Here is a 15146-nt window from a genome sequence, read left to right on the forward strand (position 1 = left end):
TCTATTCATTTAATCCATGTTTTTAGAATTAAATTGTCAATATTAATTGTAACAATAAGAACATCAACAAGTAAGATTTTCATAACCAACTGCAGGGTTTTACAGGTTTTGCTTCATGATGCCCCAGGCTCAAAATTAACATGAGTTAAATACTCACGTGGCAGTTAATGTGTTAAAATATGTATCTCTCTTAAATTACAATAAAAATAAAATACAGCCATATTTGACTTAAAAAAATAAAAGGGTACAGACTGTCATTACTCTCTTTTCACTCACAACTTTTAACCTGAGTGCCTAAACAGGGAAGCGTGATCTCAGCAAAGATCCTAGCAAGTTTTTTATCTGAAAAGCTGTGTGAAGTGGTTGACCTAGTCTTACTATTCCCTTGCCGGGGCTGTCTTTTGCTCAGAGGCCGGGGAATTTGACAGGAGAATGCTGGAGGATAGGCAGGTCAGAGTTGAGGAGAGCAGATCTTTGCTGAGGAGACACCAGACATAAGGCCGCACCAATCACGCCACGTGAGCAAACAGGTCAGCTGTTGCAAAACAGCTCAGCATCAGAAGCAACAGAAGTGACCTGAGATTCCACTCATCCACAAAGCCGAAGCCAAACCAAACAGCTCAGCAAATCACAATAGCATTGCTCAGATACCCATTCGTTCCTTTATTCAATAATATTGGGCAACTTTGAAATGTTTCAATGTGCCTTAGGCCCTGGGAATACAAAGATGAAGTGTTTTCCTTCAGGGATATTACTTTATAATGGAGAAGAGAAATAGTAAGTAAATACATTCCAACCAAAGGTTAGGTGTTAAGTCATCTGAAGAGAAATAAAGCAAGGAAGGAGATAGTGACAGGCTCTTTCCTGTTTTAGATGGGCTGATCAGGAAAGGCCACTCTGAGACAGTGGCATTTGGGCACAGATTTGAATGAAGAGAGGCAGCAGTGATGCAAGGTAGGAAAATGTGGCAGGAAAGCAAGTGCAGGCCAGGCGTCGTGGCTCACACCTGTAATCCTGGCAGTCTGGGAGGCCGAGGCGGGTGGATCACTCAAAGTCAGGAGTTCAAAAGCAGCCTGAGCAAGAGCCAGATCCTGTCTCTACTAAAAATAAAAAGAAATTAATTGGCCAACTAAAAATATATAGGAAAAATTACCCGAGCATGGTGGCACATGCCTGTAGTCCCAGCTACTCGGGAGGTTGAGGCAGAAGGATTGCTTGAGCCCAGGAGTTTGAGGTTGCTGTGAGCTAGGCTGACACCATGGCATTCTAGCAGAGGCAACAGAATGAGACTCTGCCTCAAAAAAAAAAGCAAGTGCAAAGCCCCTGAGGTCAGAGCAAGCTCAATATGTTTGAGGACAGCCCTGAGGTCTGCCATGACTGGAGCAAAATAGGAGAGGGAAGATAGAGTCAGAGAGGCCAGCAGGGGCCAAGTCAAGTGGGATCTTGTGCGTGCTGGATTTTATTCTCTATGTGCTATTGGAGTGTCAGTCAAGCTCTCACTTGCTTAATAATGTTGAGAGCTGTCATCAGCTCTCTGGGCTTTTCAGGTGTTTGATGAAGATCCATTCTCTCCTGTAGTACTTTTGAGAAGTTCTCTGGAAACACTTCACACACTCCACACCTCCCCCCAAGTGGAGATAGCTCCCTTGGGGTAGAGTAGTACTCATGACTGCTTCCTTCTCCCAGAGCTTCTGTCACTGTCCCTCTAGCCTCCTTCTCCTGAGCTCCCTGCCCCTCTCCATACAGTGCTCCCCCAATCTCTCCGTCACTCTCCCTCTCACAGTCTTATCTGGGCCACAGGAATCATTCAGCATCCTTTATCAGACACTCTGAGAATGGACATAGCTCCCCATTCAGTAACCCTGCCACTAGCATAGTGAGCCAAGCACCGGCCTCCAGACATGGGCCAGACACCAGTACCCTGTGTCCATCAACTACAAGAAACATTTAACCAGTTCTCAAGTGGTCCTGAAGGAGCCCCTCTCCTTAGACCAGTGTTTCTCAACATCAATAATATTAGCATTTGGGGGCATACTTTTTGTTGTTGTAGGGGACTATCCTCTGCATTCTAGGATGTTTGGCAGTGCTATGGTCTGAATGTTGGTATCCCTCCAAAATTCATGTGTTGGAACCTAATACCCCATGTGGTAGTATTAAGAGGCAAGGCCTTTGGGGGTGATTAGGTCAAGAGAGCTTCACCCTCATGAATGGGATTAGTGCTCTTGTAAAAGATGCTTTGGGGAGCCTGTCTGCCGTTCTGCCATGTGAGGATGCAGCAGCTGGCTCCATCTATGAAGCAGAGAGCAAGCCCTCGCCAGACATCAAACCTGCCAGCAGCTTGAGCTTGGACTTCTCAGCCTCTAGAACTGTGTTTTTTATAAATTACCCATTCTAAAGTATTTTGTTATAGCCACCCCAAACAGACTAAGACAAGCAGCATTTATGGCCTCTAGCCAATAGATGCCAGCAGCATGCTCCCAGTTGTCACAACCCAAGATGTATCCAGACATTGCCAAATGTCCCCTGGGAGGTAAAATCACCTTAGTGGGCAAGCCACTGCAGCCCTGCCTGAAGGCGAGGAATGCCACAAGGTTCCTTGTGGAACTCGAAGCCCAAGGCAACAGCTCCCTTCTCATCCATCTCTAAATCTACCTTGGCCTTGCCAACCTCTTCTATACCCTCAAGTAGCAAAGGCCTAAGGGTTGCAACATCAGTTTGCAGAAACCTCCTTTCTGAGTAATACAAAGGTCCCCTCCCTTTTCCCTGGGAAACAAAGAGTATTTGGAACTTGGAGTCCTGGCACCTCAGTCAAAACAGAGACAGAAACAGTCCCATTCTTACATCCTATTATGCAATTATTTTTGTGGGAGGAAAAAGAGCATACATACACATCACACCCACGGTTACTAGTACAGTCTCTGCAGAGAGTATCTCTGGGAGTATTGGGGGCTTGTGACATCCATGATAAAGATAGGGTCCCCTGGAAGATTGTGTTGCAAGAGATGAGAGAAACAAAGACACAGACACAGAAATAATAGATAAGAAAGCGGGGAGGTCAGGGGACCACCAGCACTCCGGTGCCAAGGTGGCAGTGACTGAATCCCAGCACTTGCTTTTTATTTTCTTTGCCATGTTGCAAAATACAATGATCTCATGTGAAAAAATCATGAGATACAATAATCAAAGGTTGTGGGGCTCCCCCCAAAATCACAAGGTGTCTTAGCTAATTTCCTTTTCCTTTCTAGAAGTGAAAAACACATAATTCTTCGGTAGGTACAACCCTTTTGATCAAGGTAAACTGATTTTATCCCAAGCTCAAGCTTTGTATGTGCATGGATATCAATCTTTAATGTCCATAGCTGCAACCCATTTGATCAAGGAACAAGGAAACATGCTTTCCACTGGGAGACTGGTTTTACATTAACTGAGGCATTGTTGAGAGAAAGAGAGAGAAGGAACTTGGCCCAGCATTCAAACACTATGGAAGCCTTGAGACCCTTCTCCTGGGCTGACATATTGCAATCTACCTCTACAGCCATGAGAAGTTTTCATGTCAAGTCCATGGCTTTACATGCATGAGATCTCTTAGGCTCTGAGGTTGGAGCATGCTTTGCTGTACTCCCAATCACTGATATATGTCCCCCAACTAGACAGTTAACATCTGCACTTATGTCAGGCTTCTGCTCAGGCAATTCCTTCATATCCTATCCTGTCACAACCTCAGGCATAGCATCCCTAAGTCCCAGTGGTCTTAATCCCATCATGGGAGGACTCACGAGAGACTTGAATAATTATGTTTGTATTTTTTCTGAGGAAAGGAACCAGGTGGCTGGACAAGCAAAGTGTAGAGACTTTCACTTTTACAACTTTTGAATCCTAAATCCTTTCATCTACAAAATTACTTTTAAATGGGAAAAAGAGCCAAGAATTTAGAAAATTTAAAAGGTTTTAGGACTTTATAAGGAGAGACAGGTTGCATTAGAAAAAGCCCATGTGAGGAGGCCTAATTCTCTGAATGCAAGAAGATCCAGCTGCTCTGTGGCCCTTGTGTGTCCTGGGGTAAACTCTGCAGCAGATAAAAGCAATTCATGTAATTTTTATACAGATATTGCAGGTCCATGAGATTCTCCCTCTGAAAGATGGATTTAAACATTGATTATTCCTACCAGAAAGCTACAAAATAAATCAATCCATTCTTCCTTCCTTCCTTCCTTCCTTCCTTCCTTCCTTCCTTCCTTCCTTCCTTCCTTCCTTCCTTCCTTCCAATATTTGAGTGCCCACTATATGCCAAGTACTGTTCTAAGAGCTGAAGATACAACAGTGACTAAAACAAAACCCCTGGCCCTCATATATCCTAATGCAGAGAGAGAGGACAGAAAATGGGGAATAAGTAAGTAAATTATAGAGTGAGTTAGAGGTTGAGAGATGCTAAAGAGAAAATGGTAAGGAGGATATAAGGAGTGGGACAAGGGTCATGAAGCTTTAAATAGTGTGGTCAGGGAAAGAGGAGTCAATGAGAAGGTGACTACTGAACAAATTCCTGAGTTGCTGAGGAAGGGAGACTTGCAGACTTTCACACAAGGCCTAGTGCTCAGAAGAGCTCCACACTTGGTTTAATTTTCTGCTGTCACCGTCTTGAAATTGTTAATGATTTTTTAACAAGAAGCCCCACATTTTTATTGTGCACTGTGCCCCACATATTATGTAGCCAGTCCTGCTTTCAGATATTAATAACTGGAGAAAGAATCTTTCAGGCAAAGAGAACAGCAAAGAGCATACCTGGAGTTTCCAAAGAGCAAGGAGGCCAGGGTGAGCAGAGATGGGGTCAGGGGTGATGTGCACATAACACAAGGCTATCCTAAGAGCCAAGCTTTCTTCTGGGTGAGACAAAAAACAAGCTATGGGCAGAGGAGTGACCCAACACATGTTTTAAAAGGACCACTCTGGATTTTTCTTGAGACTAGGTTGCAGATGGGCAAGAATGGAATAAAGGAGACCAATTAGAGGAGGCTGTTGCAATAATCCAAAAGAGACATGGTTACGACCCAGGTGTTGTTAGGATGAAGGCAGTGAGAGTGGTCCAATTCTAGATGCATTTTGGAGACAGAATTGGCAGAATTTGCCAGATTTTATATAGGGCAAGAGATTAAAAGAAGAGTCAAGGATGACTCTAGTGTTGGCCTGAGAAACTGGAAGGATTAAGTTGTCATTTTGAAACACAGAGGACTATGAGAGAAGCAAGTTTTCCAGGGAAGATGAGAAATTCACTTTGGAACATCTTAAGTTTGACATAACTATTTCACCTCTAAGAGGAGACGTCCCATAGGTAAGTGACTATCTATGCCAGGAGTTCAGGGGAATGTCTACACTGACAGCCTATATTTAAGGGTCATTAGCTCACATGGATGATATTTAAAGTTATGAGAATAGATGATTCATCATGCATAGACAACAAAGAAGTTCAAGGTCTGAATTCTGAAGTACCCCATGGTGGAGGGATGAAGATGAGGAAATGACCAAGGGCAGGTTTCCAAGGTGGTTGATATAGAAAAAATCACCATCCTAATGTACACTGACTGAGAAGAATTGAAAAATAAGAGGAGCACAGCTCAGCAGATGCTCACAGTTTGACACCAGTACCAGCCAGTTGTGGTTAGAGCTCACAACTCAGACAGTCCATTAGCAAATGATGACTGACTAGCAGAAGAGCAATAAAGCCCAAGCCATGGAAATGGCTTATTATTATTATTATTATTTTAAAAAAAAACAGAGAGAGAGAGAGGCTGGACTCATAGGGTGAACAAATCCCATTGGCCCAAAACTGAGGGGATTCCCAGGATGTAGGATTTTCAGTGCTAAAACCAGGAAAGTCCCAGCCAAACTGGGATTAGCTTGTCAACCCAACTTGGTGTCCAGTCCTTCACTGGAATTGAGCCCTCCCAGCTAATTAACTTGCATTTTCTCATCTGTAAAAATAGGGGTGATACAGTGTTGTTTTTAAGATAGAACAAAAAAATTGCCTATCAGAATGCCTGATGCTTACTTATTGGGTGCTCAATAAATGATGACTGTTAGTAATATTAGAAGGAAAATCACTCTTTGTACCTCAGTAAACCCTATAGACACCACTGGATTGTGGCAAGCAAAACAGCTGGGATTCACTCAGTTATGATCCTGAGTTGTTAAGGAACATTAAATTAGGATCATTACATTCCTGTTTAGCACCATTACCCATTAAGAGGCATGAGGGTCATATTAGACATGAAATAAGGAGAGGAAGCCCAACACGATATTTGGTTCTACATAAACAGTATTTATTTACACTACTGTAATAATATTTATGCTAGTTACAGAATTTCAACTTATGGAATTGAACTATATATAAATTATGGAAAAATCAACCATAGATTCAGGACAAAGTGTAAATGCTATTAATCTGGACATTGTCAAAGTAGGGCTATAGCTGACAGAAGTAGGGAAGTGGAAATGGGGTAAAGAGGGGCAAAAAAGCATTGGGAGCATCAAAATCCCAAGTTGGAGGCCGGGTGTGGCAGCTCACGCCTATAATCCTAGCACTCTAGAAGGCCGAGGCGGGTGGATTGCTCAAGGTCAGGAGTTTGAAACCAGCCTGAGCAAGAGCGAGACCCTGTCTCTACTATAAATAAAAAGAAATTAATTGGCCAACTAATATACATAGAAAAAAATTAGCTGGGCATGGTGGCACCTGCCTGTAGTCCCAGCTACTTGGAAGGCTGAGGTAGCAGGATTGTTTGAGCCCAGGAGTTTGAGATTGCTGTGAGCTAGGCTGATGCCAAGGCACTCACTCTAGCCTTGGCAACAGAGAGAGACTGTCTAAAAAAAAAAAAAAAAAAAAAAAATCCTAAGTTGGAAATTAAGAAATCCTGTCCCATTTGTGGAATAAGTTGAGGTTTTAATGTGTTTCTTAAAGAGATGCCTTGATTCTGGCTGGGCATGGTGGCTCACACCTGTAATCCTAGTACTTTGGGAGGTAGAGGTGGGAAGATCATTTGAGTCCAGCAATTTGAGGCCAGCCTGGGCAACATAGTAAGACCCTGTCTCTACAAAAAAATTTTAAAAATTAGCCTGGCATGGTGGTGTGCATCTGTAGTCCCAGTTACTCGGGAGGCTGAGGCAAGAAGATCACTTGAGCTTAGGAGTTCAAGGCTGCAGTGAGCTATGATTGCTCTACTGTACTCCAGCCTAGACAACAAAGCAAGGCCCCATCTAAAAAAAAATGTCCTGATTCCAAGTGGAAGAAGTGAGAATGGTTATACAGTATAACCATTTTGGAGGGTGGGGAAAGAGAAGTTGAGAGAAGTGTACTCTTTCTCTCTCTCTCTCCCCTCCCATCTGATTTTAAACATAAACATTTTCGTTTTGTTTATGAAAATTTAAAAATAAAAAGAAGAGAAAGGATGTGAAAGTGTTTGCCCACTCGAAATAGTTTTAAGAAAGAATATTTGGGTGCACAAAGGCACTGAGCCTTTCAGAAAACTGAGCTATTTTGAAATGACTCATTCCTTAAGCATGTAAGAGTGCCAGGATCTTACTCCACCCAGTTCCCCTTTCACTCCGAAGCTGGGCCATTTTCTACACGCTGGATTCCTGTACATTGACTGCACTTGAAAGATTGACTAATCAAGCAATCACGGAGTATGGGGGGGTGGGGTGGAAGGATCAAGATGGCGGACGAGAAACACCGCCAGACAGAGTGTCTCTGCAGAAAAGACAGATACTAGCAGAAATTAGAAAAAAGAAGCAAGAAGACGAGCATACAGCGGACGAGGGCCGGAAGGAGGGGTACCTGAGACCCTGGGAGACTCCACAGGAGGAGGCTGTGGAGGAGAACTGGAGGCTGAGACCACTGGAGCAGCCCGGAGACCAGCGGCAAGGACCTCAAGAAAGACATCACCACATGGCCAGGGAGGAGTGGACCCCCAGCATGACATTGCTCTGAGAGGTTAGAACACAGCTGTGCTCATGGTGTTGAGTGAACTGCAGACACTCGCCAAAGGGCCAACACAACAATCCTGTGGACAGAGAAGGTTGCATTACCAGAGTGAACGTGGGGAATTGGAGATTATCCTATACTTTCGCATTCTAAGGCACAATCCCCCAAGAAAGTGACAAAGTCTATGTGATTCTGGAACAATCTTGGGAGGATTGTACAATAACTTCTTCTTATAAAGGGGAAGAAATAATCATTTAACTTTGCTCTGAAGACCTCTTAGTTGAAGCACAAATAATGTAACACCATGACAACTCTAATATTCCCTTTGGCCTTCAAAGTCATTATACACATTACGTTTATTCGCCTAACCAGATTGTCTTAAAGTTTGCATTAAAATTAGTTTATTTATACTCCAATGAGCAAGTCACATGAATGGACAATTCACAGAAATAAATGTGAAAAACCAATAAACATATAAGAACAATGCATCTTATTAATTAAGAGATACATATTAAAACACAATATAAGCTGGGCGCGGTGGCTCACGCCTGTAATCCTAGCACTCTGGGAGGCTGAGGCAGGCGGATTGCTCGAGGTCAGGAGTTCGAAACCAGCCTGAGCAAGAGCAAGACTCCGTCTCTACTATAAATAGAAAGAAATTAATTGGCCAACTAATATATATATATAATTAGCTGGGCATGGTGGCGCATGCCTGTAGTCCCAGCTACTCGGGAGGCTGAGGCAGAAGGATTGCTTGAGCCCAGGAGATTGAGGTTGCTGTGAGCTAGGCTGACGCCACGGCACTCACTCTAGCTTGGTCAACAAGCGAGACTCTGTCTCAAAAAAAAACAAAAAAAACACAATATAATTTTCATCTGGGGTTAGCAAGTTTAGAAAAGACTGATAATATTTGATGTTAGTAAGGATATAAAAATTCAAGGAAAACCTTGAATTGATATATTTTTGGTGGGCAATTTGGTGAAACGTTTATTAAATGTAAAATCATTTGCATCTTCTGCATTAGTATTTTCACCTCTGGAAATTTTTCTTATGGAAGTATTCTCACAAGAGAAAAGTAGATATTTAACAGGAATATTCACTCTAGCAATGTTTATAACAACCCCTAAATTAGAGACAACCTAAATGTATGTGAAGAAGGGAGTAGCTAAACTATGACATGTCCAGCAGACCACTTGGCAGCTGTAACTATGTTGTGGATCACTATGTACACCAATATGCAAATATGTTCAATCTGTACTACCAAGAATAAAAGCCAGCTGCAGAAGAAAGAGAATGTAGAATATGATCCTATTAAAAAATAATGGCAAACAAAAAAAAAAAATCACAGAATATGCCACCATTTTTTATGAAATGAGGCTGCCGCCTGGGATAACAGCTCTCAAGTATCGGTTGCCTAACTTGCGATGCTGTACATTACTCTGTATGCAAGGGTGTTCCTCTCCAATTTGGATTCCCCAAGAACTTCAAAATGTGCCCTAGTAGTACAGCACCACCCGTACCAGGTTTCAGAGGGTTGATATTTCTCCCCCTGGTCAAGACTTTCCCAACAGCTCATCTGCATTCTGAATGTCTGTGTTTGTTTTCCTTTGCTCCATAACAGATCACCTCAAACTTAGCAGCCCCCCACCCCCACCCATTTACTCTCTCACAACTTCTGAAGGTCAGAAGTCTGACACAGCATAACTGGCCTCCCTACTCAGGGTCTCATCAGGCTAAAATCAAGGTTTTGGCCGGGCTGCAGACCCCTCTGGAGCTTCGGGTCCTTTTCCAAGCTCATCCAGGTCATTGTCAGGATTCAGTTCCTTTCAACTGTGGAACTGAGGTCCTTGTTTTCTTTCTTGCTGTCCGGGGACCACTGACAGCTCTAAAGTCCACCCTCCACATGTGAGGGGTCGAGTCATTGCACACCTGCAAGGCCCCGCACCCCCAGTGAAGCCGGGACCAACATCCGGCTTCTGGAAACTGTTGCTTCTCTGTGCCATGGAAACTGCTGCTTGCTTGCTTGTTTGCGCCAACTTTGCATTGTTCGAACCCCTGTATAGTGGGGCTACCAGCCAACCAATCATGTTAAAGGTCAATGCATGATCCACGCGTGATCAGCCACTGCATAGCGTATGCACCATAGAGATAAAAGGCACGCTGCAACCCCCGTCGGGGTCCTTGCCTACCAGAGTGGCCACTGCGTTGGTGCTCAAGGCTTGGACCCTGGCTAGCCAGAAAATAAACTCCTCTTGTGTGTTTGCATCCTCGGTGTCTCTGTCTCTCTGTTGGGTAGGGTGGTGAGAGGTAGTCGACTCCCAACACACAGGCAGCTCACCGCATGGCTGTTTGCTTGCTGACAGCCCAGCAGGGGAACCTCTCTCTAACTTGTCACCTTCTTTTAAAGGGCTCACCTCATTTCATCTAATTCACAGACCACATTCAAATTTTGTCAGTTGCCCTAATAATACTTACTATAGGTCCAGGATCTCATTCAGGATCACACATGACATGTAGTTGTCATGTCTCTCCAGTCTCCTTCAATCTGAATCAGTTCTCAGTCTTTCCTTATTTTTTATGACCTTGACATTTTTAAAGATAGCAGGACACTCACTTTGTAGAAAGTCCCTTATAATTACATATAAGTTATACATTTTTTGACAGAAATACCCTAAAAGTGATAGCATATTCTAATGGCATCCCATCAGGAAGTATACAGAGTTCATATGTCCTATTACTGGTTATATTTTAACTTTTATTATAAGATAGTGTCTGCCTGATCTCCCTGCTGTAAAATTAACTGATAAGTATTTGGCATTAATATATAGTTCTGTGGCCGGGCGCGGTGGCTCACACCTGTAATCCTAGCACTCTGGGAGGCCGAGGCAGGCAGATTATTTGAGCTCAGAAGTTCAAAACCACCCTGAGCAAAAGTGAGAGCCCATCTCTACTAAAAATATATATATAGAAAGAAATTAGCCAGACAGCTAAAAAAATAACAAAACATAAATATATATATATAAATTAGCCGGACATGGTGGCACATGCCTGTAATCCCAGTTACTCGGGAGGCTGAGGCAGAAGGACTGCTTGAGCCCAGGAGTTTGAGGTTGCTGTGAGCTAGGCTGATGCCACGGCACTCTAGCCCAGGCAACAGAGTGAGACTCTGTCTCAGAAAAAAAAAGAAAAAAGAATATATAGTCTGTGGAAATAACTTTGGAATTATATAAATACCCTATTTCTTATCAATCATTCATCCAGTAGTTGTAGCATCAATTGATGGGTCTTGCTTGAATTAATTATTACCATACTCATTGCATAATGATCCTAATTCTATAATTTCCTCTGTATTTGTTAGTTGGCATCTTACTGAAAGGTAGATTTATCCATTTTGTCCAACTACTCATGTATTTATTCAGGCTCATATCAGTACAGACTCATGGATTTCTATTTTTTTCAGTGGATTGTGTCTGTTATTATCAATATTTGTTTTGATGCTTAAATTATCCCAGATTTGGTCAGTGGAAGCTTCATTTAAGCTGATTTCTGTGTCTTTATGAATAAAAAAGATAATACCCCTTATTATTCTTCAAGCAATTTTTACTTTCTGGCACAAAAATACCTTCTGGGCTAATCTTATACTTGTTTGTTCCATATCTGAAATCAGCCATTTATTCAAGGATCCTGTTTCCTTTCATGGAAAGTAATATTTAGAAATCAAGATCTAGGCACTAGGCATGCTCATTGCTACAGGGCTATTATTGCTTCTGGAAACTAGATTCTCATACCTTGATGGCACTTGAAAGATTGACTAATCAGTCAATCACTGAGTACACCACCAAATCCACTGATTTGAAATAGCACCTTTACTATGAACTAAAATGCCATGTGTATTTAGATCTATTTCTGGATTCTCCATTCTGTTCCACTGATGTCTTTTTCTTCTCTAGTAACAGACTATTTTAATCATAGCAGCACAATCTGGGCTTTTAAAAAATATCCTTTTGATTGATTGGTTCAGCCAATGCAGTCAGTGGAGTTGGGGTTGGGGCATCGGTTGGCATGATTGGTGGCCCCTGCTCCAAAGAATCAGCCAGTGTGGCCAGGACCACTAGGGCTGATGATTTGACTGGTATGGTTGGTGTGTTTGGTAGGACTTCAGCCAGCATGGTTGGGGCTGGCCAAGGAGACAGTCTGAGAGGCCAGGAGATAGGTTACACACTGGGGGATTAACTGAAGAAGTAAATGTATTGAGAGTAAATGGAATCCAAGTTTCTCACTATCTGAGAAGAGAGTTACAAATACAGAAAAGCAAAGCCTGGAAAAAGTCCCGCAGTATTGGTTAGGAACTAGAAATATTGGTGTGAACTCATGATTTTGAATATGTATAGATGGAGTGACTTTAGAAAAAAGATTTAGGTTGTGTATATGCGTGTATGTTAGAGTGTTTGTATATGTATGTATGTATGTTCATATATTTCTAGCTCTGTCTCCTGCAAAGTCCTGAGCAACATGGTAAAACCGCATCTCTGTAAAAAATAGAAAAGCTGGGCATGGTGGCACATACCTGTAGTCCTAACTACTCAGGAGGCTTAGACAGTCCAGAAGTTTGAAGCTGCAGTGAGCTATGATGGTATTACTGCACTCTGGTCAGGGCAACAGAGAGATGCCTGTCTGGGAAAAAAAAAAGATTTAACCACACCAAATTTATTCATTTCTCTTTGAGCAAAAATAAATAATAAAGTTTAAAAATCATTGACAAACTAGGGAAAGATATTTGCAGTACAGGAAAGCAAACAGCTATCTTTAATTTACACAGAGTTTTATATAGGTAGACAAAATTACAAATGGTAAACTCAAATACCAAATGCAAAAATGCCAATAAATTTGTCCTTTATAAATTGCAGTCTCAGGTATTCTGCTATTGCAGCACAAAACAGGTTAAGAAAGTCACAATCTGTGATTACCTTATTGTTTTTACTGACAGAGTCCCCTATTAAAATGTAAGTTCTATTAGTACCTGGTATCCAATAGGCACTTAACAAATATTTAGGTTAATGTTAAATGAGAGGATTCTGGAAAAGTAGTTTGAGGGTAGATTGTGAAGGATCTTGAAATGCCATGTTTGAGAGTGTGGACTTCATCCTAAAACATTTGTCACAGTCACTGAAGAAGAGATCTGCTTTAGAAAGATAACTGTGGCAACAGTTGGTGATGAATCTTGAAAGGAAAGCCAGTTAAAAGGTTACTGTAATTGTTCAGGTCAGAGATGACTTCAGGTCTGAACTAGGGCAGAGAGACTAGAAAGGAAACTATTTTAAGATGTCATCAACAGAATTGGTAATAATAATAGATACCATTTATTAACTGCCTACAGTAGGGCCAAACTCTGTATATCTTCACAACAGCCAAGTAAAATTAGTGTTAATGTGCTAATTTTGCAGATAAAAAGGCAAAACAAGTTTCAAAGAACTTATACAATTTCTCCCAGTCTCGCAGATACGTAAATGGCTCTTCTGCATTCTGTTGCAGGACTGTCTGATTCCCAAGTCCAAGGAGTGAAGGAGAAGGAGTGATGCTAAGTTTCCAGCTAAGGTAATTACTTAGATGTTGTCCTTTGCCGAAATACATAAAAGTTTGACTGGAAAGGTAATGAATGTGGCTTTGGACATTCTGTGTGTGAGAAGCCTATAACATAGTAAGCGTGCGTAGAAGGTAACTCTAGCTAACTTGCTGAATGGGATAATTCTTGGAAGGCAATCAGGGCTAACAGACTCAAGGGTGGGCTGGAGGTATGGGATTCCTAAAAAGTTTGGAAACCCAGGGATCTCCAGGGGGATAGGCAACAGAAATGAATCATTTTATTCATTCATTTAAACAATGACTGAGTGCCTTCTCTATGGCAGGCACTTAAGAGCACTAGGGATACAGCAGTAAATAGACAGACTGTATCTCCACCTTCATGTATTTAAATTTGAATAGGCAGGCCAGATAATAAACAAATAATTAGATAAAAAATATTTCAGATGGTAGAAAGTAAAACAAGGAAATGGATAAGGTATGCCTTGAGAAAAGGGAGGGTGTAATTTTTAATGGAATAGTCAGAAAAGACTCTCAGGTCTGGTCCGCCCACGACAGCCACTGTAATGAATGAGACCTCCAAACATCCCATGTTGCTGTTAATTCTCTCAAGGGTCAGTGTCTTCAGAGCGAGCACCTCACTGGCAGAGCCAAAGGCACATGCCCACCCCCTTAACACCTCTGATGTGAGGGACAGGGAGACCTGGCCCTATAACTTATGTATTATAGTAGGTACTACCTTTAAAGAACATACAAAAAATGATGAATTTTCCCAAGAAAGAAGGGAGTGTAAACCAAAAATAAAATCTTAAACCCCCCTCATGGCCAAGCAGGCCCCCAAAAAACCTTAAAACTCAGTTCCTGGCCATGAAGGGAAGGAGAGTGAGACAAGCCCCCTTATACCGCCTCCCTTTTGGAGTTTAGGCTACTTGCAAACTAGACCTAAGGCCGTGGCAAGGCAAAAGTTAAATCATGCCTGCAGGATATCAATTTACTTAACATCACTTTAAGTAGGTCTATTGTGGCTCGCTCTCTAATTAACAGACCCCCTCATCTTAACTCAAGCATATCTTTCCACGAGTGCAAGTCTTTTGACAAAGCTTGCTTGCTTTCTTTAACCAATTACAACTCAAAGAATACTAAACCCACCTACAACCTTGTAAGCCCCCCCATTCCAGCTGTCCTGCCTTTTGGGGCCAAATCGATTTATTGGTTTATGATTTTACACGAGGGCGTCACCGAGCCGTGTGTTCACTACTAAAGGCCTGCGGGCCCCGGAAGCGGTATCGTCCAGCTCTGGAGAGAGAACCCCGGGGCCGCGTGAGGCGGCCCGCAGACCGGGTGGGCGAGGGTGGGTGCGGCCCACCGCGCGGGCAGGGCTCGGCTCCAGCTCTCGGCAAAACCAACGCTAATACTTATTAGCTAGGGAAGCTCACAGGCCCTAACATCCCTAAATCCTCTCTCTCCGGCCGCCGCGCCCCAGCCACGCGCCGGCACAGGGCACTGACTCGGGCGCGCCTCCTTCCGCGCACGCGCCGTGCTAGCCTGCGCCTCACCCTTTACCCCAAAGCGCCTAAAACCAAGCTACGGTGGC

At 42.7% G+C, this 15146-nt stretch overlaps 1 long non-coding RNA gene across 1 annotated transcript; it reads right to left on the reverse strand.

The window, feature by feature from the left end:
* Positions 1-378: 378 nt before the first annotated feature.
* Positions 379-15068, reverse strand: LOC142869591 (uncharacterized). The gene is made up of 3 exons (XR_012918186.1): positions 14702-15068; positions 12540-12646; positions 379-1100 (listed from the first exon to the last, which is right to left on the reverse strand). It is a non-coding gene; the product is annotated as an uncharacterized LOC142869591 (long non-coding RNA).
* Between the last annotated feature and the right edge of the window lie 78 nt (positions 15069-15146).

Source organism: Microcebus murinus, chromosome 2 (genome assembly GCF_040939455.1).
Source record: "Microcebus murinus isolate Inina chromosome 2, M.murinus_Inina_mat1.0, whole genome shotgun sequence".
In the NCBI taxonomy this organism is placed as follows: domain Eukaryota; kingdom Metazoa; phylum Chordata; class Mammalia; order Primates; family Cheirogaleidae; genus Microcebus; species Microcebus murinus.